The sequence below is a fragment of the Pongo abelii genome, chromosome 2 (assembly GCF_028885655.2).
Source record: "Pongo abelii isolate AG06213 chromosome 2, NHGRI_mPonAbe1-v2.0_pri, whole genome shotgun sequence".
NCBI classification, from domain to species: domain Eukaryota; kingdom Metazoa; phylum Chordata; class Mammalia; order Primates; family Hominidae; genus Pongo; species Pongo abelii.
Window position 1 is genome coordinate 205743736 of NC_085928.1, and position 26743 is coordinate 205770478.

A 26743-nucleotide genomic window follows, 5' to 3' on the forward strand; every position below is an offset into this window, starting at 1 on the left:
TCCTGTCAACATTAGAAAGCATGTAAACCGTTCTAGTGTGTTGCTGTGGTTGGTGCTGACTGAGCAGAGACCCCCGCCGCATCTTGGGCTCTTAGGAGCTGCTAGGAGGGCGTCCACAAGCAGGAAGTAAAGCCCATGGTCAGTGGGACTTTTTAGGGGAAATGGTAGCTTGTGATTGGAGAAAAATTAGATAGAGCTAGTTTCTCTGTCCTCAACCTAGATGGTGCCCAGTGTTCCTTCTGCAGACTAAGACCCCAGGCACCTCAGACAAGATGGCAAGATAGCAAAACGGAACCAAAATTTAGTCTTGGGTTTTGTAAAAGTCTTTTTTACAAAAAAAACTTGATGAAGGTAGTTTTTGCTACAGAAAGTCGTGCGTTTTTAGGTTCTTCGTTGGCTGCCTTTGTGATTGTGTAGGTTGTACATGCAGATTAGTTTCTTGCTGATGATTTATAGGTGCATTTTATTCGATGAGGACCCCTTACTTTGCTAGATTTCGTATATTAATGTCGCTGCACTTCTTCCTTTTCCCCCTCCACCTCCTAATTCAGTCATCTGAAATTCTGTATTGTTAAGCAAGGTCGAAGTATTCCTTTTAGTTATATGTTCCCCATTTTATTTCTTAGAGGAAATGTTTGATAGTTTCTCCTAAGAAAATTAATAATTGGCACAAAAGACTAGTTTTGTGTCAAAACTAGTTTTGAGTTTTATCTAAAGACTGACATTGGCTTAAAGTTGGGCTTTCCGAATTCAGAAATCTGCCCCAGATTAGATTTAGATGCAGAGGGTTAGTGTCCTTTTCCCCAGGGGGATGGCGTGATAATTTGTTCAAGATTGTGTTATAGTAGCTGCCCCTTTTAAGCTAGCTCTGTGTGTGTGTGGTGGGGGGTGGGCAGTGTGTATTCCACATCAATATCCTAGAAAGAACAAATAAACATTTAGTGATCTCACTGTTTCTACTTACGTTTGGTATAATATACTGTTTTTATAGGTGCTATTACCTATGTTAATAGGGCACTTTACAAAATTTTCAAGAACGTTTGTATTAAAATTATTTCAAAGGCTTCTTTCTTAAAATATGATTTTACCGTGTAAAAAATTATACTGAGGTAGAAGAATATTCATTCTTTCTCGTTTTCTGAAGAAAGTAAAAACTAAATTAGCTTATGTCAATAAAAACAGAGACTAGAAATTGGAGAAATGAATAATTTTTTATCCCACATAATAAGTAATTTCTGAATTGCAAGTATTTCTAAATACTTGAAGACATCCCTCACGTCCCCTCTTCCGATTGCTGAGTGTATAATTTCCTAAAGCTTTTTTTTCCTTTTCTTTTGTTTTTTGGAGACATTGTCTCACTCTGTCGCCCAGGCTGGAGTACGGTGGCACAGTCTAGGCTTACTGCAACCTCTGCCTCCTGGGTTCAAGGAATTCTCCTGCCTTAGCTTCCCAAGTAGCTGGGATTACAGGTGCCCGCCATCACGCCCAGCTAATTTTTAGTAGAGAGGGGATTTCGCCATGTTGGCCAGACTGGTGTCGAACTCCTGACTTCAGGTGATCCGCCCACCTTGGCCTCCCAAAAATGCTGGGATTACAGGCATGAGCCACCGCGCCCAGCCCCTAAAACTATTCTTTATGATATTTCTGAGACTACTCAGTGGTCTTCTAAAATGCCGCCAGCAGAATGGAAAACATATCCCCTAAATGGCTGGCCAATCTTAGCATATGGGACAGTGTCACCTCTCTCACACAGAGCCACTAAAAACTAAACACTAAAACCAGTTTTCATGAGTAAAGTTTTCTAAGATGGAAAATTTAAGCAGCGAGATATCTCAAGTTGTAGATGTTGGCCAGGAAAAAGCCAGCAGCAGCCAGGCAGGGGAGAGTGTGCATCTGACATCCTCCTGTGTGATGAAGGGATGACACCTCTTCCCTCTGGGCTGTCAGCTTTTACTGTTCCAGGATACAGATGTCCTGATTCAGTGTCCAGTGCCTTTTGAACTGACCGCAAGCCCTCATGGACAATTGGAACTGTAATGTGGAAAGGGCTCTGATGGAGCCAGTTAAAATGCTTCATTATTTGCAAAATACCACATACAGTAAAACGATCTAGATGTCTTTCCCCTTCTCCACTAAGTTGCATAAATTAAGATTTCACAGAGGAAGTGTGCCTTTTTCATTTCGCATCTGAGTCAGTGAGTATCCTGTTTGGAAACAAGCTTCATCCTGGTTTTCTAGAGTGCCAAGTCAGGGTGGAAAGGAGGACCTGGGGGCTCAGTCGTTCCTTGCCCCTTGGGCTGCCCTTCAGGGTTAAGTAGAGGGTCCCAGCTGAGCTCTCTGGATGCACAGGAGCACCTGGATACGTCAGAAGGGGAACAGTTTGCAAGGGGAAATTTGAATTACTGTTCCCCACAGCATTTGTTCCTTCAGGACACTAACCCTCTGGATCTGTGTCTTCTGTGTCTCCAGTGGCCAACAGTGTTGCAAACAGGAACCCGAGGTTTTCACTTCACTGTTGAAGGAACACGAGGGCATCTGCTAAAGTTTCAGGTTCCGTAAGTTCATGCTTTTTGTTCCATTATAAATGATTTTTTTGGCTTGGGGGTAAGGATCTATACAGTTTGTTTTCATATGAGTCATCACATAGGAGAACAATTTCTCATAGGTATCCAATGCATGCTGAAATTATTTTCAGTGTAATACTACTTAATTGCAAGTCCAAATATAAACATAGATGTGAACATTTTTACTGTATCTCTTATGTATCTATAAACTAGATTTAAATTTAGGTCAAGTAAAGCAATAAATTAAAATGAACAGTATGTGCTGTGATAGATGATAAAATCCTACTGAAAATAGGACCGTGGGGCCCTTCCGGTGTGGGTTCCTTGGTATTGAGTGTGCCTGTTCTCTCTCTGTTGGAAAACCGAAACTTCTTTTCTCATAAGCTCACAATAGCGACTGAATACTCCTTGGCACCTTCTCAGGCATAAGCATAGGCAAGGCCCTGAAGTAGAGTTGTGGTCCTCAGTCTGATCCCATGGAATAGACCCTCTACCATTCATAGAATCTGATTGTCAGTCCCTTCTCCAGGTGCGAATGTGCCCACTTCTCCCCGCACTGTTCAGGGCTCAGCCCCAGGACAGGATGGAGGCCCTGTGTGCCCAGCAGTTGCTTGTTTTATCTTTGTCAAGCTCTTTCACTGTCACAAGAGTCTTCATGTTTGTCATAGTGGAACATGTGATTGACAGGTGAATTTTTCTTTTCCAGATTTCTGCTCAGTATCCAGTAGTGGATCATGAATTTGATGCAGCGGTGGTAGGCGCTGGAGGGGCAGGCTTGCGAGCTGCATTTGGCCTTTCCGAGGCAGGGTTTAATACGGCATGTGTTACAAAGCTGTTTCCTACCAGGTCACACACTGTTGCAGCGCAGGTAAGAGAAAGGTGCCCCACTGTGCTCCCACTCCGTGCAGGTCCTGCACAGCCTCACACTTTCTACCTGGGCAGCCTCCTGCCTCCTCCCCGTGCTCCAGCCACATGGCCTCTTGCTGTGCCTTACTCACTCAGCTCACCCTCTCAGGGGTCTCTCCCTGGAGCCTCTTCCCTGAGGACTTTGAAGGGCGGGAGACTTGTTGTCGGTCTTAATTGAGACTCCAGTCACACTTGGGTTTTCTCTGACCATCTCGCCTGCTACCCTCCCCACCCACCCCTCCTTCCCCAACACCTTCTCTGACCATCTCGCCTGGTACCCTCCCCACCCACCCCTGCCTCCCCACCCACCCCGGCTGCCCCAACACCTTGAGGAAAGGAGATCATCTAAAAAGGAGGAATCAGAAGTTAGGCTGGGGAAGAAAAGGGCAAGGGTTTCATTTGTCCCTGTGCTGCTGTCTTCTGGGACTCTCTGAGGGGTAAGATGGCAATGGGCACACACAACCAAAGGAAGTAGGGGTACAAGGGAGTGTGACTCTGAGTATGGAGTTTATTACTTGGCAGGAAGCACTTGTAATCTTTAACACATGCCCGTAAATGCCGTTGGGAAGATTTGTTAATGAAATTATCCGGAAAGATTTGTGGAGTACCTTTTCTGTGCCAGATATGTTAGGTAATAAGCATATTACAGGTAGCCTCTCACTCACTGCTCCAGTCAGCCCTTCCTGGAGCTCCCTCTGTCTCCACCACACAGATGAGGAGACTGAGGCTAAGGGATGGAATCACTGGGTGAGCTGGGAAGGGGTTGTGATCTGGAATCTGTCAGGCCTCGCTGCTCCTCTGCTGAGGTCAGCCCTCACTGGGAGTCACTGCGTGAGTAGTTGGCTTTCTCTGAGTCCCCCAGCGGGTGGATTTGGGCCTGGAAGACAAAGTTGGGGCTCCTGTTTGTGGCTTGTAAGGAGTGGTTGGTGTTTCCAGGTTGGAATCAATGCTGCTCTGGGGAACATGGAGGGGGACTACTGGAGGTGGCATTTCTACGACACCGTGAAGGGCTCCGACTGGCTGGGGGACCAGGATGCCATCCACTACATGACGGAGCAGGCCCCCACTGCCATGGTCGAGGTGATGGGTGGGAGGCTGTGGGTGCTCTCGTGGTCTGTTTCTAGTACAAGAGTCCTGGAAAAAATGTAAGCAATGGAGGCAGATGTGGCAGCCGAAAGAATGGTGATGAGCAAAGCTCACAAGAGAAGTCTTTGTCTGTCATGAACTATGCATTACATGTAACAAGAAAAACTTCTCTTTGATGAAGTGTTGACATATTCATAAAATAGGTTACTTCAGGTTTGCAGATTTGTATTAAAGTTGTTTAGTGTAGATTAGCTGTGAATATCTTGAGTCCTTTAAGGTAATAAGATTTTTGTTTGTTTTTATCTTTCAGAGCTAGAAAATTGTGCCATGCCGTTTAACAGCACTGAAGATGGGAAGATTTATCAGCATGCATTTGGTGGACAGAGCCTCAGGTTTGGAAAGGGCGGGCAGGCTCATCGGTGCTGCTGTGTGGCTGACCGGACCGGCCACTCAATATTGCACACCTTATATGGGAGGGTAAGGCCACCGCCGGTCCACCTGAGACAGGACATGTAGTGCTGGGGCTTATGGTGACAGCAGGGAATGGGTTAGGGTGCTCAGTGAGTCCACCAGAGATTATGTAGAAAGCAACAGAGAACAGCGATGTGCGGCACATGCAGCGACTGTTGATGTGACAGGACTAGACATGTGCCTTGAGGAGCTGCCCCTAAGGCAATGTGTGACTTCTTGCATCTATTTTGGAAAGTTGAATTGGTAATCTTATATACCAGGTTTTAACTTGGGATATGTGACACTCAGCATATAAGAACAGAGCAGGCAGGCCAGGCACAGTGGCCCACGTCTGTAATCCCAGCAGTTTAGGAGGCCAAGGCAGGAGGATCACTTGAGACCAGAAGTTTGAGGCCAGTCTGGAGAACATAGCAAGACCCTGTCTCTACAAAAAGTTTAAAAAGTAGCTGAGCATGGTGGTACATGCTTGTAATCCCAGTTCCTCAGGAGGCTGAGTCAGGAGGATCACTTGAGACCGTGAGCCGTGTTTATAGCACTCCAGCCTGGGCAACAGGAGACCTGTCTCAAAAAAAGAAAAAGAACAAGTATTTTAAGGCTCTTTTACCACCTCTGAGTTCCTGAATGGATTGGTTTTGTTTGTTTGTTTTGTTTTGCTTTGTTTTTGAGACAGAGTCTCACTCTGTCACCGAGGCTGGAGTGCAGTGGTGCGATCTCTGCTCACTGCAACCTGTGCCTCCCGGGTTCAAGCGATTCTCCTGCCTCAGCCTCCAGAGTAGCTGGGACTACAGGTGCACGCCGCCACGCCTTGCTGATTTTTTGTGTTTTAGTAGAGACAGGGTTTCCCATGTTGCCCTGGCTGGTCCCGAACTCCTGAGCTCAGGCAGTCCACCCGCCTCGGCCTCCCGAAGTGCTGGGATTATAGGCATGAGCCACCACACCCGGCCATGGATTGTTTTAATATTAACTTATCACTGGACAAAGACTTGAGGTGACAATAGTTCCTGGGTAATCAGGGTCCACTTTGGCATGACCAAATAATATTCTGAACAGTATTGATTCAGAGTAATCAATATTCCGAACTATGTTGTTTTCTGATGAATGGGGACGGATCATTAATTTGCAGGTTGTTAGAACACCAGTGACTTCTGTGTGGCTGAGTGCATCGACAAGTGTGTGGTGGGAGGAGACAGTGGCTCTGTCCGGAGCAGGAGCTGTCACGTGGGGAGCTGGCCCAGGCTTACGAGAGCAACTTGCGCTGGCTGAGGGAACAGCAGGTCCAGGCGGGCAGCACTGTCCGATGCCTACCTTTCTGCGCTGCCGGAATCTGCTCATCTGCAACCGTCTGCTTTGGTAGCTGCCAGCCACGTGGGGCTGTTGCTAGTGTGGCTGGTGTCGCTGAAGAGCTAAACGTTTTGATTTATTTTAATTAATTAAGTGGTTATGTGTTGCCAGCAGCTCCCATCTGGGCTGTGACCCCATGGTCTGTGGACCTCACTCTGGCACCAGATTCTGAGTGCAGCTACATGTGGCCACCGGACAGTGTGGAGTGCCTCTTCGGGTTGTGTAGAAATAGGAAATGTGTCACCAAAATAGGAGCTGTTGCTGCTGCGTTCTGTAGCACACCTGCCTTGTTTGTACTGCTCGGCGTGGAATGCCTCTCAGGCTCCGACAGTGTCATTGACACTGTTGCTGATCTCCTTGGATTCACCTGGTTCATTTGGATCAAGTTCTTTCACCTGTTCACATGAGCAGATGGCACCTTAAAACCTTAAAGGATGGCGTAACACTTCTTGCCCTTTTTTTTTCTTTCTTTTAGTCTCTGTGATGTGATACCAGCTGTTTTGTGGAGTATTTTGTCTTGGATCTTCTGATGGAGAACGGGGAGTGCCGTGGTGTCATTGCACTGTGCATAGAGGACGGGTCCATCCATCGCATGAGAGCAAAGAACACTGTTGTTGCCACAGGGTAGGAATCTAATTTCTACTTTATTTCCTTTGTAAAAATGAATAAATTTCATTTAGAGTTTGTTTATTTTAAGGAAAATAGAGGCATTGTAGAATAACGGTTCAGACACAGGCCTTGATATAACCGTGTGAGGGTGATGGCCTTTCCCAGCCGTGGTTCCTCACCTGTAAAGGGTGAGGACAGCAGCACCTGCCTGGGGGTGAGAACGCATGGCCCTCAGTAGTCGGTAGTGGCTGCCATCAGGTTCACAGCTTACCTCTCCCGATTTTAGATGAGGAAACTGCGGCCCGAAGAGTCACATGGGGTTTTCTGGCAAAATCTCTCTTGTTTTAGTGGGTTCTGTGTTTATACTGATTCCTGGGATAGATAAGTCTGTCTTCTCCACATAATGAAAATAAATAACTTTAATTTTATACACTGTCAGTTACTTTAACCACTTTAAGTAAGTGGTTAAGTTGTAAGACTTAAATGAGTTTAATATGTGGAAAGTAGCTAGAACTGCCCATAGCAAGTGCAGTGTAAATATTAACTAAAAGAATCATTATTACCGTCCTTGCCACTGTTTGGGTAACTTAGATATGAATTCTCTAAGCTAGTATTCTTAACTAGTCACTCCAGTATCATAGTGCAGAAGAATGTTCAAAAATTAAAACAAAATTTGAGGCATCCAACGTACACCAGGCTGTAATCAGAGTATTGGCCAGAGGTCTGTGGGCCGGCCTTTCTGCCCTCTGGGGACGCCACTCTGCCCCAGCCTGTGCTGCAGCTGTCAGCCTTGTCAGTGCTTTTTGTTATCCAGACTTTCTACTGTATGTTAACTGTTCTTTCTATTCAGTTTTGCATATACTGCCTTCTGCATATCTTTTTCATCTCTCCCCCAAAAAATATCTTGAAAAAAAAATAATGCATTTGAAATAGAGAGCTAGCAATTGTTAGGTTATAAACGTGTGTGGTTTTTGCAGGCACATATGGTGCTGGTTGTCTCATTACGGAAGGATGTAGTGGAGAGGGAGGCATTTTCATTAACAGTCAAGGCGAAAGGTTTATGGAGCGATATGCCCCCGTCGCGAAGGACCTGGCATCTCGAGATGTGGTGTGTCCGTCGATGACTGGAGATCTGCAAAGGAAGGTGCATGTGATTTGCTACCAGCATTGTCTGAGCGGGCACTCGGGCCGGGGTTGCTTCTGTGAGTTTCAGCACCGCTAACCCTCAGCTTCGGGTGGAGGCACATGTGCACAGCCACCTCTCTCAGCTGTGGGCAGGCATCTGTTAGTCTGTGATATTTTCCTAAAGACCTACATTTTGAAAATTGTAGCCAGTTTCTGTCTCAAATCTGTGGAACAGAGTTTCTCTTAGAGTGTGTGAATATGTGACGGAGTATGAGAGAGAGAGACACACACCCAACCTGATGTCGGTGTGTGAGCCTTGGGTGTTGTGTCTGATACCCACAGATGTTTTTCGGCAGCTTTCAAAGCGTGTGGGTTATTTGGCTTTCAGTAAGACAATTTGCAGCTCTTTCATTGCCTGACCCTGTTCTTTAATGTAATGACACTTGCTAAATATCTGCTGGTATGGCCTTTAGAGGTTTTACATTTTTATGTTAAAAAAAAAAAAAAAGAGAAGTCAGATGGTTTTTTGGAATGTGGTGGCCCTCCGTATCCATCGGTTCCACATGTGTGGTTTCAGCCAACTATGTATTGAAAATAAAATTGCATCGTTACAAATATGCAGACTTTTTTTCCTTGTCATTGTTCCCTAAACAACACAGTGTAACAGCTATTTATGTAGCATTTACATTGTTTTAGGTACTATGAGTAATCCTGGAGTTGCTGTAAAACTTAAATATAAAACCTTAAATGAGGATGATTTAAAATATGGAGGAGAATGTGCATAGGTTATATGCAAATACTCTCCCATTTTATATTAGGGACTTGAGCAACCACGGATTTTGGTATCCGTGGGGGTCCTGGACCCAACCTGGCATGGATACGCAAGGACGACTGTATTTGGCATAGAGGCCTTTCTAATGCTCTTACCAAGGACAGCCGCAGCAGGCTGTGATCCCTGAGACGAGTGTGAGTTCAGTGAGGGCAGAGTTTTTGTTCTGGTTCTCAGCTGTGTCCCAGCACCTAGGATTGTCCCTGGCACACAGTAGATGCTTAGAAAAGATTTGAGGAGAGGGTGACCATACATGAGGGGAAATTTTGCTCAGTATCAAAACATGTTGAAACTCACACGCTTCCAAGATGACGTATTCTCAGGTTTCCCGCCGTTGCTGTTCTCTGCCTTATGTGATGGTGTTCTGTCTTACCAGAGGCTGTGGTCCTGAGAAAGATCACGTCTACCTGCAGCTGCACCACCTACCTCCAGAGCAGCTGGCCACGTGCCTGCCCGGCTTTTCAGAGACAGCCATGATCTTCACTGGCGTGGACGTCACGAAGGAGCCGATCCCTGTCCTCCCCACCGTGCATTATAATGTGGACGGCATTCCCACCAGCTACAAGGGGCAGGTGATGGTGCTGGCTCCTCTCCCACAGCTGGAAAGAAGGCTGGGATGACGGGGCCCACCTTGCAGTTGTCTCTTTAGATCTTAGAGGAAAAGACAGATGTTTTCTTCAAGAAAGTACAGTATTGTTTTCTAGATCGCACTTTAAATTTCTATTACTGGAGAATGGAGGGGGCTTAATAATTTATTTCTCCTTAGTAAAGTGTCATAGATACATCATTTGCAGCTTTTTCCATTTTATAATTACTTTCTTATATGATCTTGTGTTATTTCTAATGATCTTGTACATCGAGGGATCTTTATAATTCACTCCTTTGAGTGGTTTGCGGTTCACACAGAGCTTGTCAGTCACTTAGCCTCCTTGTTGGGTGAGGTGGGTGGAAGCCGCTACTTTCCCTGCGTAGATGAAGAGGTGAACAGGGGGTAGAAGAGTCTGGAACATCAGTCTCCCCTGCTGATGTTCCTCCACCTGCCGTGCTCCTGGGTCTGAGCCGGAGCACAGGTGGTGAGGGCCTTGGGAACATGGGACACGGGGGACAGTCGCAGATGCTGACATTGGAGGTCCTCTGACCTGCTTGTAACAGCAGGTGCTCAGGGGCAGAGGGGAAACTGGGGGATACATTTGGAAGTTTTCCTCTGAAGAAGAGTAGCTATGGTCCTTACTTCCTTCTTAGATATGGTCTTTACTTCCCCCTCTTTGTTTCTTGGACATGGAGACTCGCTCTGTCGCTTAGGCTGGAGTGCAGTGGTGCAATATCAGCTCACTGCAACCTCCGCCTCCCAGGTTCAAGTGATTCTTCTGCCTCAGCCTCCCGAGTAGCTGGGATTACAGGCACCCGCCATCATGCCTGGGTAATTTTTGTATTTTTAGTTGAGACGGGGTTTCACCATGTTAGCCAGACAGGTCTTGAACCCCTGAACTCAGGTGATCCACCCACCTCAGCCTCCCAAAGTGCTGGGATTACAGGCGTGAGTCACTGCATGCCCGGCCTACTTCCCTCTCTTTCTCTGACCTGCAGCACAGACACCCCGTTGAGGGAGGTGGGCTTGTGGAGGAATAGGCACCTTGACATTTCATCTGAAATCTTCCTTTCCACAGGTCCTGAGGCACGCGAATGGCCAGGATCAGATTGTGCCCGGCCTGTACACCTGTGGGGAGGCTGCCTGTGCCTCGGTACATGGTGCCAACCGCCTCGGGGCAAACTCACTGTTGGACCTGGTTGTCTGGTCAGGCATGCACCCTGAGTATCGAAGAGTCATGCAGATCTAGTAAGTGTTTTCTTCAGGAGCCAGACTATTTGAGAAGGCGCAGGAGGTTACAGTCTTTTTTCTTTTTTTTGAGACAGGGTCAGCCCAGGCTGGAGTGCAGTGGCACAGTCATCATAGCCTCAACCTCCCGAACTCAAGCAGTCCTCAACACCTCAACCTTCAGAGTCCCAAGTAGCTGAGACTACAGATGTGCACCACCATACCTGGCTAATTAAAAAAATTTTTTTTTGTAGACACAGGGTCTCACAATATTGCCCAGGCTGGTCTTAAACTCCTAGACTCAAACAGTCCTTCTGCCTCAGCTTCCCAAAGTACTGGGATTACAGGCATGAGCCACTGCACCCAGCCAGGTTACAAAGCCTTGATTTGTTGCTGGAAATTTGTTTAGTGATCATATAGAGGTAGTCTGGGTTTTTTCCCCTAGAAGTGATTAAACTGAGAAATCCAGAGATTATATGGTGGTAATGTTGAGACTAGATAGAGGCTGGTTGGGGATCTTAACAGTTAAGGTGACATTTTTGAGGTTACTTTTTTTTTAAAATTATTTTGCAGTCATTTTCTGCTTCGAAAAAGCACTATTAGGAAGTTGTTATTTTTAGGGGAAGTTCGTTACCTATTACTTGCCTGATAAAAATCACTTATTTGCAATGAAATATTTAAAATAGTTGGCATGAATGAATATGTAACTTCTTGGTACTTAGAAAAATAATTTAGGCCATTCTAAAAACAAAGTACAACTAACCTCTATTAGAGGAGAAGGGCTGACTTAGAGTGAACAGGATTCCCACCCTCTACGGACAGATTGGATTTCACTTGCTGGTTTTCTTTTCATGGTAGCGTCAAACAATGTGCAGGAAAAGAAATACCGTGTGTGGGAGTGTGAGTCTTATGTGCACTAAGAACAGGACAGTTAGCATCACTCCCACCTCCAGAGAGCTTCACGGTGGTTATCCAGCCTCGTGTGCTCAGAACAGTGTGAGGTGGATGAGGCACTGGTGGATGTTTGTGTGGCAAGGATGGTGGGACCCCAGGCCCACGTTCTTCCCGTTACCTTTCTCTGGTGTTAACTGTTTAGCATCATTTCTGCCGTTTTTATAGAACAGGTGCTTTTTGCTTTTTGTATGGACTCAAGTGAAAGAAAAACTAGCACTGCTGTAACTTATAAACATGCGCCCTTTTATATCTGTAGTTAGAAAGGTACAGATAGTATTAAAAGGGTAGCTTATTTCAGACACTGTGTCTCTGTGGATCTGACCACAGCTCCGGAGGCCAGCACACGCAGAGCTGGTGTCTTATCCCAAGCTGTTGCTGATCATCGGCGAAGGCGGAGTTCAGGTCCATCGTTCCTGACGCCACAGGTTGTGCTTGTCTCATTCCATAGCCCTGTACTTTGTAGCAGTGAGGACCGATACCACTTCTCTCAGAGCAATGTAGAAATTTTGAGCTTCTCTTTCTTTGAAAATGCAGAAAAGAACATTTTGTAAGAATACCCTATACTTTACGTCTGAGAAACTGCTCACACATGCAGCATCTCACGCAGAATGCTGTGGAGTCAGACTCAAAAGGCTGCACACCTGTGGTTCTGTTGATAGGACATTCTGGAAAAGGCACATCTAGGGAAGAAAAGGGATTGGTGGTTGCCAGAGGCTGTTTCCTGATTGTGCTGAGACTTACAGACACAGCTCTGTGTGTGTCAAAATTTGAAAAACGCTACATTAAAAATGATGAGTTTTATTTTACTGTATCTTTATGCTTTAATTTTTAAAAATGGAAAGAAAAATGCTTGTAGCATCACTACTTCTCCCCCACCACCCCGAAAAAAATACATGTATATATATATATATATATCTGTATTTTTAGACATAGTCTGCCTCTGTCGCCCGGGCTGGAGTGCAGTGGTACGATCAGGTGCACGCCACCACATCTGGCTAATTTTTAAAATTGTTTTCTAGGGACACGGTCTCCCTGTGTTGCCCAGGTTGGTCTTGAACTCCTGACTTCAAGTGATCCTCCTGTCTCAGCCTCCCAAAGTGGTTACATGCATCTATACGTGTGTTAAAATTGGTAGAACTGAGGCTGGGTGCAGTGGCTCACGCCTATAATCCCACCACTTTGGGAGGCCGAGGCAAGCAGATTGCTTAAGCTCAGGAGTTCGAGACCAGCTTGGGCAAGGTGGTGAAACCCCGTCTCTACCAAAAATACAAAAAGCAGCTGGGCATGGTGGCTCACAGTTGGGTAGTCCCAGCTACTTGGGAGGCTGAGGTGGGAGGATTGCTGGAGCCTGGAAGGCGGAGGTTGCAGTGAGCCGAGATCACACCACTGCACTCCAGCCTGGAAAACAGAGGTAGGAGACACTCTCTCAAAAAAAAGAAAAAATAAATTGTAGAACTGCCCACCAAAAGAAAAAAGTCAATTCTACTGAAAGATCAATTGTTAAAGCATTATAAACAAAAGGAAGAGAAACACCAGCAAGCCTAGAAGCATTTGAGCAGACCCTCAAGAGACCCACAGCCTGGTCCCGTGGAGAGGCAGTGGGTGGGGTGAGGCCTGTTTGACTCCTGCATTTCATGCCTCCTGTCTCCTGCATGTGTTACCTGTTGAAGAAAATATATATAAAATGTTATATATATAAAAAAAAACTTTAAAACCTTTTTAAGACATCTTGGAAACATAAGAGTTGCAAATCTTGGCCGTGCGCGGTGGCTGACACATGTGATCCCAGCACTTTGGGAGGCCGAGGCAGGTGGCTCACCTGAGGTCAGGAGTTCGAGACCAGCCTGTCCAACATTGTGAAACCCCATCTCTACTGAAAATACAAAAATTAGCCAGGTATGGTGGCATAGTGCTGTAGTCCCAGCTACTCCAGAGGCTGAGGCCGGAGGGTTGCTTTAACCAGGAAGTGGAGGTTACAGTGAGCTGAGATGGTGCCACTGCACTCCAGCCTGGACTACAGAGCAAAATTCCATCTTAAAAAAAAAAAAAAAAAAAAAATTCAAATCTTGAACGTTAGGTGAGAGCACATAAGAGTCCAAATCAGCAGTGACTTTCAAGCACACAGCAGCCACCTTCCTCCCCCTGATGCAAAGGACAGTGGGGTGGCCGGCCCCTTGGGACCACCATCTGGAAGGTGTCTTTTTTCCCCTTAGTGGAGTGACATTTATATACACTTAATGTATATAAATTTGTATACATTTATTTATTTATTTTTTTTGTAAGACAGGGTCTCGCTCTGTTGCCCAGGCTGGAGTGCAGTGGCGTGATCTCGGCTCACTGCAACCTCCGCCTTTCAGGTTCAAGCAGTTCTCATGCCAGATAATTTTTGTATTTTTAGTAGAAATGAGGGTTTGCCACATTGGCCAGGCTGCTCTTGAGCTGCTGACCTCAAGTGATCCACCTACCTCGGCCTCCTAAAGTGCTGGGATTACAGGCGTGAGCCACCGCACCCGGCCTACATTTTAATTTTTTAATTTTAGAGATGATTTCTAGTTTATTCACTCTAAGATCACTTAATGGCTATCTACTGTGTGCCAACAGTTTTGCCTTTTATGTCTGTTCTTTAAAATTGTTCCCAACTCAACAGATGGCCTCAGATGTAGGGTGGGCTGGCAGTGTGTTAGCTCAGGAGACTTACACAGTTTCCAGGCTCCTTGAGTGGCTGTGCTACATATTTGTGTGTCATTCTAAATCCATTTGGTTTTTTAACACGGTTTTCAAAGGTTAAATTCTAGCTTTTTTTGTTGTTTTAGGAGATAAAGTCCCTCCAATTAAACCAAATGCTGGGGAAGAATCTGTCACGAATCTTGAGAAATTGAGATTTGCTGATGGAAGAAGCATAAGAACATGGGAACTGTGACTCAGCATGCAGAAGGTAAGAGCCTGGACTCGCTCTGGAGAGAGCAGGCTGGCTGCATACCTGGCCCTGCACTGGTTTTGTTTTTTTAAAAATAGATCTAGGGGGATGCAGGTGCAGTTTTGTGTGGATGTACTGGGAGGTGGTGGAGTCTGGGCTTTTCATGTACCCAAGTCGTGTGTGTTGTACTCAGCAGGTAATTGCTCATCCCTACCCCTCCCGCTTTTTGGAGCTCCCAGTCTCTGTTAGTCCACTCCGTGTGTCCATGTGTACTCACGGTTCAGCTCCCACTTCCAAGTGAGAATGTGTGACACTTGACCTTCTGAGTCACTTCACTTAGGATAGTGACCTCCCGTTGCATCCGTGTGGCTGCAGAAGACATGATTATGTTGTTTTTTTATGGCTGAGTAGTATTTAATGGTATATAGGTACCACATTTTCTTCATCTGGTCGTCCGTTGATGGGCACTTAGGTTGATTCCATGATTTTGCTATTGTGACTAGTGCTGCGATAAACATACGAGGCTGCACCAGTATCTGGAGGTGAACAGCAGTGGGACATACTCCTCACTGTATCAAGAACATGAAAGAGACCAGAAGTGCACTTGTTTTCCACATAGAAGGTCAACAGGCTAGGGCAGAATTAGTGACTGCTTAGCATCCAGGACAGCCTTCTGTGGTTCACTCGTGTGTGCTTGGGCGTGACCTCCGTGCCCTGACCGTCGCTGGCTGTCATGGATGAGTCACAGCGTGGACCACCAGAGAAGCTCAGTCCCCAGCAGGGCCGCTTTCTCTTAGAGGTTTCCTGGAGTTCAACACAGCACTGGTGCTTACATCTCAGGCCCAGATACTGATCATGTCATCACGCCTGGCTTCCAGCAGCTCGGAAATGTCTTTAAGCTGGACCTGTTGCTGCCCCTAAACATACTCAGAAGAGAGGGAGAGTAGGCGGTGGGTGGAAAGTGATCTGTGCGGTCTGTGCTGCTGGGAGTCAGTCCAGTAAGACCGTCTGTGATGATGGAAATGTTGAGTGTTTGCCGTCCAGTATGGCAGCCATTAGCCACGGGGGCTGTGGAGAACCTGATATATAGTCAGTCTAAGAAACTGAATTCCTCTAATAACAAGGATTCTTGTCCAAGAATGAGATCTCTTCTCTACTATTTGCATGAATTTCTGTGTATTTTCCAAAAAGAAGTCCATTGCTTTAGTCCTATTCTGAAAGGCATTTGGTGTTAGACACGAGAGAACAGGTTCCCTGCTGACATTTTCAGAGGCCTGTGCCCTTCAGTCTTCAGGTGAGGCTGGGCTTGAGGGAGGCTTTGTGGAACGGTGAGAAGAACAGCGTGACTAAGGCACAGAAGGCTGAGTGATGCCCTGCAGTGCTTTTGTAGGGTGGGAGGGCAGCTGGGAAAGAAGGAACCAGTGCATTAGAGAACGCGAACACGACTTCGGATATAGAAATGGCAAATCTGAGATGGTTTGAAGTGAGAATACTAGAAGTGTTCCCGCCAAACAAGGTGTGTCTTGGTGCCTGCTGTATCCCAGACTCCGTGAGGTGCTGGAGTCAGCACTGAACAAACAGAGCTTCCGATGCCTGTGGAAATGTGTTTCCTTGGGGGAAGGGATTTTTCTGCTGACTCTGGCTATTAATAGTAACAATCAAAAAAAGAAATGAGGTAAATTGTTAGGAATAGGCCCCCAAATGTGGCCAAAAGCTGGCCCCAAAACTGGCCATAAACAAAATCTCTGCAGCATGTGACATGCTCGTGGTGGCCATGACACCCACGCCGGAAGGCTGAGGGTTTACTGGAATGAGGGCAAGGAACACCTGGCCCACCCAGGGGGGAGAAACCTCTTAAGGCGTTCTTAAACCACAAACAATAGCATGAGTGATCTGTGCCTTAAGGACATGCTCCTGCTGCAGATAACTAGCCAGACCCATCCCTTTATTTCCCATAAGCAATACTTTTAGTAAGTCTTATCACTGGCTTGCTGTCAATAAATAAGTGGGTAAATCTCTGTTCGAGGCTCTCGGCTCTGAAGGCTGTGAGACCGTGATTTCCAACTCCATACTGTATATTTCTGTGTGTCTTTAATTCCTGTAGTGCCACTGGGTTAGGGTTTCTATGACCCAGCTGGTCTTGGCAGTAAATATTGAAAAGGAATAGATACAGTTGCCATTATTTACAGATATAATTTCCCAAAAACTTCCAGAGAAGAAACTGAAAAACTAACAAAACAAGAATGTAGTAAGGTGTCTGGATAAGAGATTTGTATGTAAAAATCAGTGGCTTTGCAATGTGCCAGCAGTAATCTGCTCAGACATCAGTAAATATTTCATTCACATTTCGAACAAAAAATTAAAAATTCCTTGAAATAATGTGACCAGAAATACGAAAAAAGGATATGAAAACGTGGCTGCTAAAGGACATGAAAGAATGTAATACTAGATTCTGAGATGCAATTTTTTTCATTTGTTCTTCCTGAAAAACCATTAGGTTGATGTGCATTACAGTGTTACGATTGTGTATGAGTCTAAGGAAAATCAGATGAAATGTCCAAATTAAACCATGAAGGTGCATTGGTAGAGGAAGAGACAATTAGAGTCAGTGGAGCAAAGCACAGTTAGAGGGAGAAGCAAGGAGGAGGAGGGATCACGGAGGTGGTGCCTGTCTGTCTGACTGGAAGCAAAAGCTGATGCCCAGTTCCTAGCATACCTACAGTAAACTTCAGTTCCACTGCATAGCACGTTTCTAGTCATGGTAAAACTATGAAGGAACTCAGTGTACAAGGAGCTTCTACAAAATAGGCAGAAGATACTAGTCAGATGGGCCAAGGGCCCCAGCCACCAACGCCCTCCCTCTCCTTGTAGACCTTCGGTTCCAACCCCACCATCAGCAGGGCTCTGTTCAGCTCCTCCTTGTGTGTGTCACCACAGGGCTGCTGGCTCGTGTCACGTTGACCACCAGACCCCACGTCAGGCGTCCCGCCAGGGGTGTGGGGAGGCAGTGCTGCCTGGTTGGCTGTGGAGCCGTATGGAACATGGTGCCTCACAGGCAGTCTGCTTGGAGTCCTGGACCCTGGCTGTATCCCGCTGGAAAGGATGTGTGTGGGTCTAAGATATGTATGTAATAGAAACATTGTTTATTCAGAAGCTTTAGTCAAAACTTCATTTTTAAGTTCAGAGTAATAAACTCACAGTCTGAATTTCCTAATTTTCCTGTTTAATTTACATAAATAAAATGAAATGCAAAACAACAGGTCTGAAAGTTAAGCAGTTCTTGGTACGGCTGCTTCTATGGCTTAAAAGTTTACAAATAATATTTTGTGCCACAGTCAATGTAAAATCATGCTGCCGTGTTCCGTGTGGGAAGCGTGTTGCAAGAAGGTTGTGGGAAAATCAGCAAGCTCTACGGAGACCTGAAGCACCTGAAGATGTTTGACCGGGGTGAGCAGACAGCAGGCTGTGTGCACAATGTTGGGCCCTGCCTTCTGCAGGGTGGGCTGGTGTCTGTCCCATCAGTGCTCACTTAGTTCCATGCTTGCTGTCTGGATGGGTCCTGGCCCTCAGCTATAAAGCCACAACCAGTGACTCCATGGACTAGCAGGCCCAGGCTGACAGCTCGGAGGGCCCATGTGACTGTGTCCCACCTGCCCCTGATGGAACTTTTTGTGTTCCCAGGAATGGTCTGGAACACAGACCTGGTGGAGAACCTGGAGCTGCAGAACCTGATGCTGTGTGCGCTGCAGACCATCAATGGAGCAGAGGCGCGGAAGGAGTCACGGGGCGTGCACGCCAGGGAAGAATACAAGGTGAGCCTTCTCTCCACGCCCACCAGCACCTGCCTTTTCCTCCTGCCTGGTGGCACTCAGCCCCACCCCTGCATTTTCTCTGCATTTTATTTCATTTCCCCAAAAGTAAATCCAAAACATGCCTTTTTCCCCCTGGTAACTTTGATCTCTGGGTTCTCACCATTTTCTGGACCACTGTGACCTTTTCCTTGCTTTTGGTCGGCATCCACTGATGCCAGCAGTGGCATCTCCAAGCCAGTGTGCTTTGCTGTTAGAAGGCCAAGATTAGAAGTGCAGCCAGAGTGGCATGACCAGGAAATAAATGCCAGTTTATTAAATAATGAGTAAGCCACCGTTTCGAACCTGCCTGTGGAGGAAATGCCAGTTTATTAATGAGCAAGTCACTGTTTCAGGGCTGCCCTGTGGAGGAAATGCCAGTTTACTAAATAACGAGTAAGCCACTGTTTCAAACCTGTCCTGTGGTTTGGAAAAGGTATTATAGAGCCTGCCCTGTGGTTTGATTATGGAGCCTGCCCTGTGGTCACTTGTTCTTCAGATGAACTGATTTTTATGTAGAGCACACGTGTTGGATTCTGCCTGGTAAGAGTTTTTCACATATGATAGCAAAAAACCACGGAAAGGGAAGCTTGCAGTGCAAATGCAGGTTCAGGATAAACCACATCAGCAAAAGGACAAAGGCTCCACAAGGCAGGCACACAGGCTGGTTCAGGACCCTGTGTGGGCGGCTGGTGGCAGCCTTTCCAGTCAGCTGAACATAGTGAATGGGAAAATCATTTTTATTCACCATGAAATTTTACTGATTTACCCTCCACTAGAATATGCTGATGGCTGTGATCACTGCTCAGAACTTGCTCGTCTCCTCGTACTTATTAAAAGTCTTTCCTGCAAAGTATATGAATTCGTGTTTGCCAGGATACAGAATAATAATAAATTTATTATTTTTAATATTTTGAGATGGAGTCTCACTCTCTCCCAGGCTAGAGTGCAGTGGTGCGATCTCAGCTCACTGCACCCTCTGCCTCCCAGGTACAAGTGATTCTCCTGTCTCAGCCTCCCAAGCAGCTGGGATTACAGGCGTGTGCCACCATTCCCGGCTAATTTTGTATTTTCAGTAAAGACAGGGTTTCACCATGTTGGCTGGGCTGGTCTCGAACTCCTGACCTCAAGTGAACCACCCACCTCGGCCTCCCAAAGTGCTAGGATTACAGGCATCAGCCACTGTGCCCGGCCAGTGCATAAATTTAGTTGGTGACAGCGAGTTTTAATTAGAATAGAAGCCAGGTGCAGTGATTCCCACCTGTAATCCCAGCATTTGGGAGGCTGAGGCAGGCAGATCACTTGAGCCCAGAGTTCTAGACCAGCCTGGGCAACATGGCAAAACCTGTCTCTACAAAAATTAAAAAATTAGCCAGGTGTGGTGGTACACGCCTGAAGTACCAGCTGCTCAGGTGGCTGAGGCAGGATAATTGATTGAGCCCGGGAAGTCAAGGCTCTGGCGAACTGTGATCACACCATTGCACTCCAGCCCAGGTGACATAGCGAGACCCTGTCTCCAAAGAAAAAAAAATATTTTTGATTAAAACAGGCTGAAAGAAAAGATTGAGGTAGTCTCCCAGCGCTTGGAGCAAAAAGACAAAGTATTTGATAAACTCTAAGGTACATAAAGGATGTCTAAGGGAACATGCAGACATGGATTACTCTGGACTCACTGCTGGCTGCACACCCCTGGCCAGCCATGTGGCCTCTGTGGGTTCTGAATGTGTTGATGGCGCCAGCCTCCTGGGCTGAAGTGGAAATGGAATGAGTTCTAGGGCATCTGTCTCTTAGATCATTTTAATGTTTGCTGTGTTTTTTTCTGTATTGCTCTGTTAGAGTAATAAGAAATGTGATTGTGTGTCTGGCCTCAGGTGTGGATTAATGAGTACGATCACTCCAAGCCCATCCAGGGGCAGCAGAAGAAGCCCTTTGAGGAGCACTGGAGGAAGCACACCCTGTCCTATGTGGACGTCAGCACTGGGAAGGTCAGTGTGGAGCTTGTTCTCACCGCAGCCCAGCACCCACACAGCCCCGCCCAGGTCTGCGGGCTGGCCTTGCTGATGGTGAACGGGGAGGAGCAGGCCAGATTTAAATCAACTCCTGACAGATTTGAGGCACCACTGAAAAAGGCACTCTGACAGCAGTCAGGCTTCGGGCTGGAAACAGAATCCAGTGCCTGCAGGTGATTCAGAGGAGCCTTAAGGGAAGGGTTGCTCCATGGTGTGGGCCAGATGGAAGTCACTGGGCAGGAGCAAGTGTCCAAGGCCTGGTGATAGGGGAAGAGATGATGATTGTGGACCTGGCGAGAAAGTCAGCATCTGTGGGGTGGGGACACAGCCACTACCAGAAACCAGTCCTAAGCCAAGGGAGCCCAGAAGAGACCCCTCCCCTCTCCTCCCATGGGCTGGGCCAACTGGAAGCATCTGCAGGGGAGCTGAGGGGATGTGGTACAGCCCTTAGCATCCCCTGGGCACTGAGCAAGTAGAGAAGGGCAGAAATGGAGGCGGGGTTGGGGTGAGCAGCGTCCTGGGAACAGCCAGCTGAGGGTGTGGTAGGGGGGTTGCAGCCTTGTTCCACACAAGCACAGTTCACCCGTGTGGCATTTCCGCTGGGCATTAAGATTCAGAAATAATGAAGATAGAAAGCTTTTACCCTTAAGCTTTTCTTAGCTTGTAAGAGAGAGTCGTATAATCACTTAGCTGTGTCTGTGGAAGTTACCTTTGGACTCTCACTATCATCTAGTTTGTCTGTGATTCAGGCAGTAGGTCATTTTCAGGATTTATCATGAAGACCATTTCCTGGTAGTGTATAGAAATCACACTTCACTCGCTTAGCACAAGTCTATTTTTAATGTTTCCAGGTTCGGGTTTTTTGTTTTGTTTTTGTTTTTCTGAGATAGAGTCTTATCTCTGTTGCCCAGGCTGAAATGTGGTGGCTCGATCTCGTCTCACTGCAGCCTCAACCTCCCCCCGGCTCAGGTGATCCTCCCACCTCAGCCTCCCGGGCACATGCCACCATGCCACCATGCCTGGCTAATTTTTGTATGTTTCGTAGAGATGGGGTTTTGCCACGTTGCCCAGGCTAGTCTTGAACTGCTGAGCTCAAGTGATCCACGTGTCTTGGCCTCCCCAACAGGCATGAACCAACACGCCCAGCCAGTTTCAGTGATTTTTCAAGAAATACATACTCATTTTAGAAAGTACAAAGAGATTGAAATAAGAGCTCACTAACCAGAGATGACCCATTATGGTTTAAATTTCTTTGTGTATGGGCCTGCCTTTTCCTGTGTGTGCATATTTAATATACAGCTTGAGTATTCCTTCTCTGAAACCCTTGGGACCAGAAGTGTTTTGGATTTCAGGCTTGTTCAGACTTTGGAATGTTTGCATTATACTTACTGTCTGAGCATCCCTAATCGGAAGATCTGACTCCCTAGCACATTTGTTTTGAATGTCATGCTGGTGCTCAGAAAATTTCATATTTGGGAGAATTTCAGATGTTTGGATTAGGGATGTTCAACCTGTATAAATACTTACTTTGAAGTAGAAAAACTGGAAGTAGATGGTTTAAACATCAAGTGTGTTGGTATAGACAAGTGTTCTCCCACTTTTCGTGATGGGAGTGTTTTTGTAAAGCACTGAGAATCTGGTACAGTGTCATTTTCATTGTTCCGTTCCACTCTACGGATCTGCCGTCATTTACAGTCCCCTGTTGCGCATGTAGATCATTTCTGAATTTGTTACTGGAAAATACTGCGGCAAATACCTTAAAGTTCACATGCCGTAAATCTACTTTTATAGTAAAAAATTTTCAAAAGGAACACAAGAGATGGCTTTTTGTACATTTTTGTGCTTACCTTACCCCTGACTCTTCTTTTCAAGGTCACCCTGGAATATAGACCCGTAATTGACAAAACTTTGAATGAGGCTGACTGTGCCGCCATCCCCCCAGCCATTCACTCCTGCTGATGAGACAAGATGCGGTGATGACAGAATCAGCTTTTGTAATTATGTATAATAACTCATGTATGTGTCCATGTCATAAGTGTCTTCATACGCTTCTGCACTCCAGGGAAGAAGGAGTACATTGAGGGGAGATTGGCACCCAGTGGCCGGGAGCTTGCCAGGAACCCAGTGGCCAGGGAGCGTGGCACTTACCTTTGTCCCTTGCTTCATTCTTGTGACATGATAAAACTGGGCACAGCTCTTAAATAAAATATAAATGAACAAACTTTCTTTTATTTCCAAATCCATTTACAATATTTTACTGTTGTGACTTGTCATATTTGTTGACCTAAAAATCAAATGTAATTGTCTTTGTATTCTGTCACATCAAAATCCAGATATTTTGTTGTAGTTTTTCTTTTTTTTTTTGAGACAGGATCGGTGCAGTGGTGCAGTCTCAGCTCACTGCAGCCTCAAACTCCTGGGCAGCTCAGGTGATCTTCCCGACTCAGCCTTCTGAGTAGTTGGGGATACAGGTTGTGCCACCACGCCCAGCTCATTTATTTTGTAATTGTAGGGACAGGGTCTCACTGTGTTGCCTAGGCTGGTCTCAAACTCCTGGGCTCAAGTGATCGTCCCTCCTTGGCCTCCCGAAGTGCCGGAATTATAGGTGTGGACCACCATGCCTGGCCTTGTAGTTTATTTCTAAGTTCAAATTAATGTTGGTGCCTTTCCTCCTTTTTCTTGGCAGATGGTTTACTAGGTGAGTGTGTCCTCGATTATTTAAATCAGGGGTCCCCAATCCCCAGGCCACAGATTGTTACCAGTCCATGGCCTGTTAGGAACCAGGCCACACAGTAGGAGGTGAGCAGCCGGCCAGTGAGCATTACTGTGTGAGCTCCGCCCCCTGCCAGAGCATTACTGTGTGAGCTCCGCCCCCTGCCAGATCATTACTGTGTGAGCTCCGCCCCCTGCCAGAGCATTACTGTGTGAGCTTCGCCTCCTGTCATCATTACTGTGTGAGCCCCGCCCCCATGAGATCATTACTGAGCTCCGCCCCCTTCCAGAGCATTACTGTGTGAGGTCCGCCTCTGCCAGAGCATTACTGTGTGAGCTCCGCCTCTGCCAGAACATTAGTGTGAGCTCCGCCCCCTGTCATTACTGTGAGCCCCGCCCCCGTCATCATTACTGTGTGAGCCCCGCCCCCATGAGATCATTACTGAGCTCCGCCCCCTTCCAGAGCATTACTGTGTGAGGTCCGCCTCTGCCAGAGCGTTACTGTGAGCTCTGTCCCCTGCCAGAACATTAGTGTGTGAGCTCCGCTCCCTGTCATCATTACTGTGTGAGCTCCGCCCCTTGTCAGATCATTACTGTGTGAGCTCCGCCCCCTGTCAGATCATTACTGTGTGAGCTCCGCCCCCTGTCAGATCAGTGGTGGCATTAGATTCTGAGGAGTGGAACCCTATTGTGAACTGTGCATGCGAAGGATCTAGGTTATGCCCCACTTAGGAGAATCTAATGCGGATGATCTGAGGTGGAACCGTTTCATCTCCAAACCATTCCCACACTTGTCAGTGGAAAAAGTGACTTCCATGAAACCAGTCCCTGGTGCCAAAAAGGTTAGGGATCGCCAGTTTAAATAACCAAATGCTAAAAGAACTGGCATAGAAGTAAATGGGCTGCTGCTTTATTTTTAGGCTGTTGTTTTTAGAGAACAATGACAGTTATTTCCAAGTGTCATTAGAAAATAATATTAGGTTGGAGCAAAAGTAATTGCGGTTTTTGCTATTGCTTTCAATGGTAAAAGCCACAATTACTTTTGCACCAACTTAATATGATACATTTGTTCCTTAAAGTGTATTTTTGATAAGAAAAACCTTTTGTTTTTCCTTCATTTAATTTTTTGTTTTTTTCTTGGTAGAGACAGAGTCTTGCCATGCTGTCCAGGCTGGAGTGCAGTGGTGTGATCTCGGCTCACTGCAACCTCCACCTCCCGGGCTCCAGCAATCCTCCCACCTCAGCCTCCCTAGGAGCTGAGACTACAGGTGTGAGCCGCCATGCCTGGCTAATTTTTAGAGACAGGGTTTCACCATCTTGCCCAGGCTGGTCTCAAACTCCTGGGCTCAAGGAGTCCTCCTGCCTCAGCCTCCCAGAATATTGGGATTATAGGTGTGAGCCACTGCCAGAAAAACTTTTCTTAAGATAAGGCAGGGTTTACATTATATTTAGATTTTTTTTTAATGATGTCTTTTTTGGCAGTGCACAGCCAGAGAACAACACATCACACACAGGAAACAGTTGTGCTCATGTGATGGGGGCCTCAGCACTAGGAAGGAGTGGACTATTGGCGCATGTAGCAGCTTGAATAAATCTGAAAGTCACTACACTGCGTAAGAGAAGCCAAATAAAAAAGTTCATGCTGTGTACAGAGGGTGTTGAGAATGCCTCCTACGTGACGGAAAGCAGATCCGTGGTTCCCTGCAGACCGGCAGGAGCAGATTCCAAAGGCACAGGAAGAAGCTTGCAGGTAGAATGTGTTCATTACCTTCTGCGCATTATACCACAAAAAAGCTGGTAATAAAAATGCTAACCAAAAAAAAAAGGTGAAATTAGGATAAAATTTCTCAACTGTGTGATGGGTAAACGTGCGGGTTTGCTGTCATGCTTTGTTTGTGAAGCTGTGGGTTACAGGGACTCTCATACGTCACTGTGGAATGCAGAACGTTGCAGCCTCATGGAGGAGGATTTGGCAGCGTCTAACAAAACTACCTGGCATTTGCCCTTTGACTCAGCAATTCTAGAATCTGCCTCAAAAAAAACTCTGGCAAAGAAATGAAAGGAGTTTACACACAGAGTTCTTTTCACAGCCTGAATGTGTTTGCAACAAAGTTCTTCACTGTGGCCTTTGTAAAACTGGAAACAATCAAAATGTCCATCAGTAGGGGATTAGGAACATTAATTCGTGCAGTGGGGAACTCAGTACCAGAAGGAGGAATGAGGAAGGCCATTGATAAGGGGCAGAGTACATATCATATAATGCAAATATATATTTGCTTTTTCTTAAAACAGTACAAAGATAAAAATCTAAAGTGGTTGCTGTGGAGGACAGGGGTCAGTGGTGGAAGTGAGACTGAAATGGACTCTGAAGTAATATCTGGACTTTGAAATTGTAAGTGTTTTACATATTACCAAACTTAAGTTTTTAAGATAGTCCCTAAAATTGAAAGAATAGTATCTGAAATGAATGAATCTAAATTCCTTGGATTGCATTCTACAGGCGCCAACCCTGAGACCAAAATTTGGAAGGTGGCCCTGAGCAGGAGCTGAAGGGAAGTGGGAGGTGAGACAAGAAAGAGGCGGAGGCATGGGGCATCCAGGAGCCAGGTCCCACGTGGGCAGCTGGTCCCATGCTCACTGTGGGAACTGGTGTGTTCCTTCACCAGCCCACGCTGCACAGGTTCAGGATGGTCAATTCCAGGCACCCCTGGCCTGCTCCAGGATGTGCTCCTGCCACCGGAGAAGCCCCTAGGCAGTGTCCCAGGTGCTGGTGGTGTCAGAATCGAGTTTGAGTCTGAGGAGTGACATGGGGCTGGCTGGGCTAGGCAGCATCACGGGTTTCTGCAGCCCAACTGCACATCAGCCTGGTGACAGTCAGGCAGCCTATTATTTCATGTGTTGTCAGAGCATTGCTACAACACAGCACTTCAAGTGTGCAGATTTAGTGAGCCATAGTCTAAAGACAAATAGAGCCACTAAATCCTAAATTTCAATCAGTCATCTTGTTACTTGTCTTATTGGTATTAATCCTTTGAAATTATGTGGGGTGGGAGTTAAAGCTAATAACTAATTATGTTAATGCTAAAACTAAGATTTTTCTGGCCAGGTATGGTGGCTCATGCCTGCAATCCCAGCACTTTGGGAGGCCGAGGCAGGCAGATCACCTGAGGCCAGGAGTTTGAGACCAGCCTGGCCAACATGGTGAAACCCCATCTCTACTAAAATTCAAAAATTAGCTGGGCATGGTGGCAGGTGCCTGTAATCCCAGCTATTCAGGAGGCTGAAGCAGGAGAATCACTTGAAACAGGAGGTGGAGATTGCAGTGAGCTGAGATTGTGCCATGGCACTCCAGCCTGGGCAACAAGAACAAAACTCTATCTCAAAGAATAAAACAAGATTTTTCTGAGAAAAAGGTGTAAAACCATATACTAAATTTGAAATAGAAATATAAGCATGAACTCATTTGTTGTTCTTTTATCGTATACACATTTTCTGCCTCTGCCCCAGTAGCAGTAGACACATCAAGCACCTAGAAAGTGGTCTCTAATACATGAAA

General features: G+C 46.3%; 1 pseudogene; it reads left to right on the forward strand.

Annotated features, from left to right (window-relative positions):
• The first annotated feature begins 1806 nt into the window (after nt 1–1806).
• Nucleotides 1807–25012, forward strand: LOC103889736 (succinate dehydrogenase [ubiquinone] flavoprotein subunit, mitochondrial-like; annotated as a pseudogene).
• The last annotated feature ends 1731 nt before the right edge of the window (nt 25013–26743 follow it).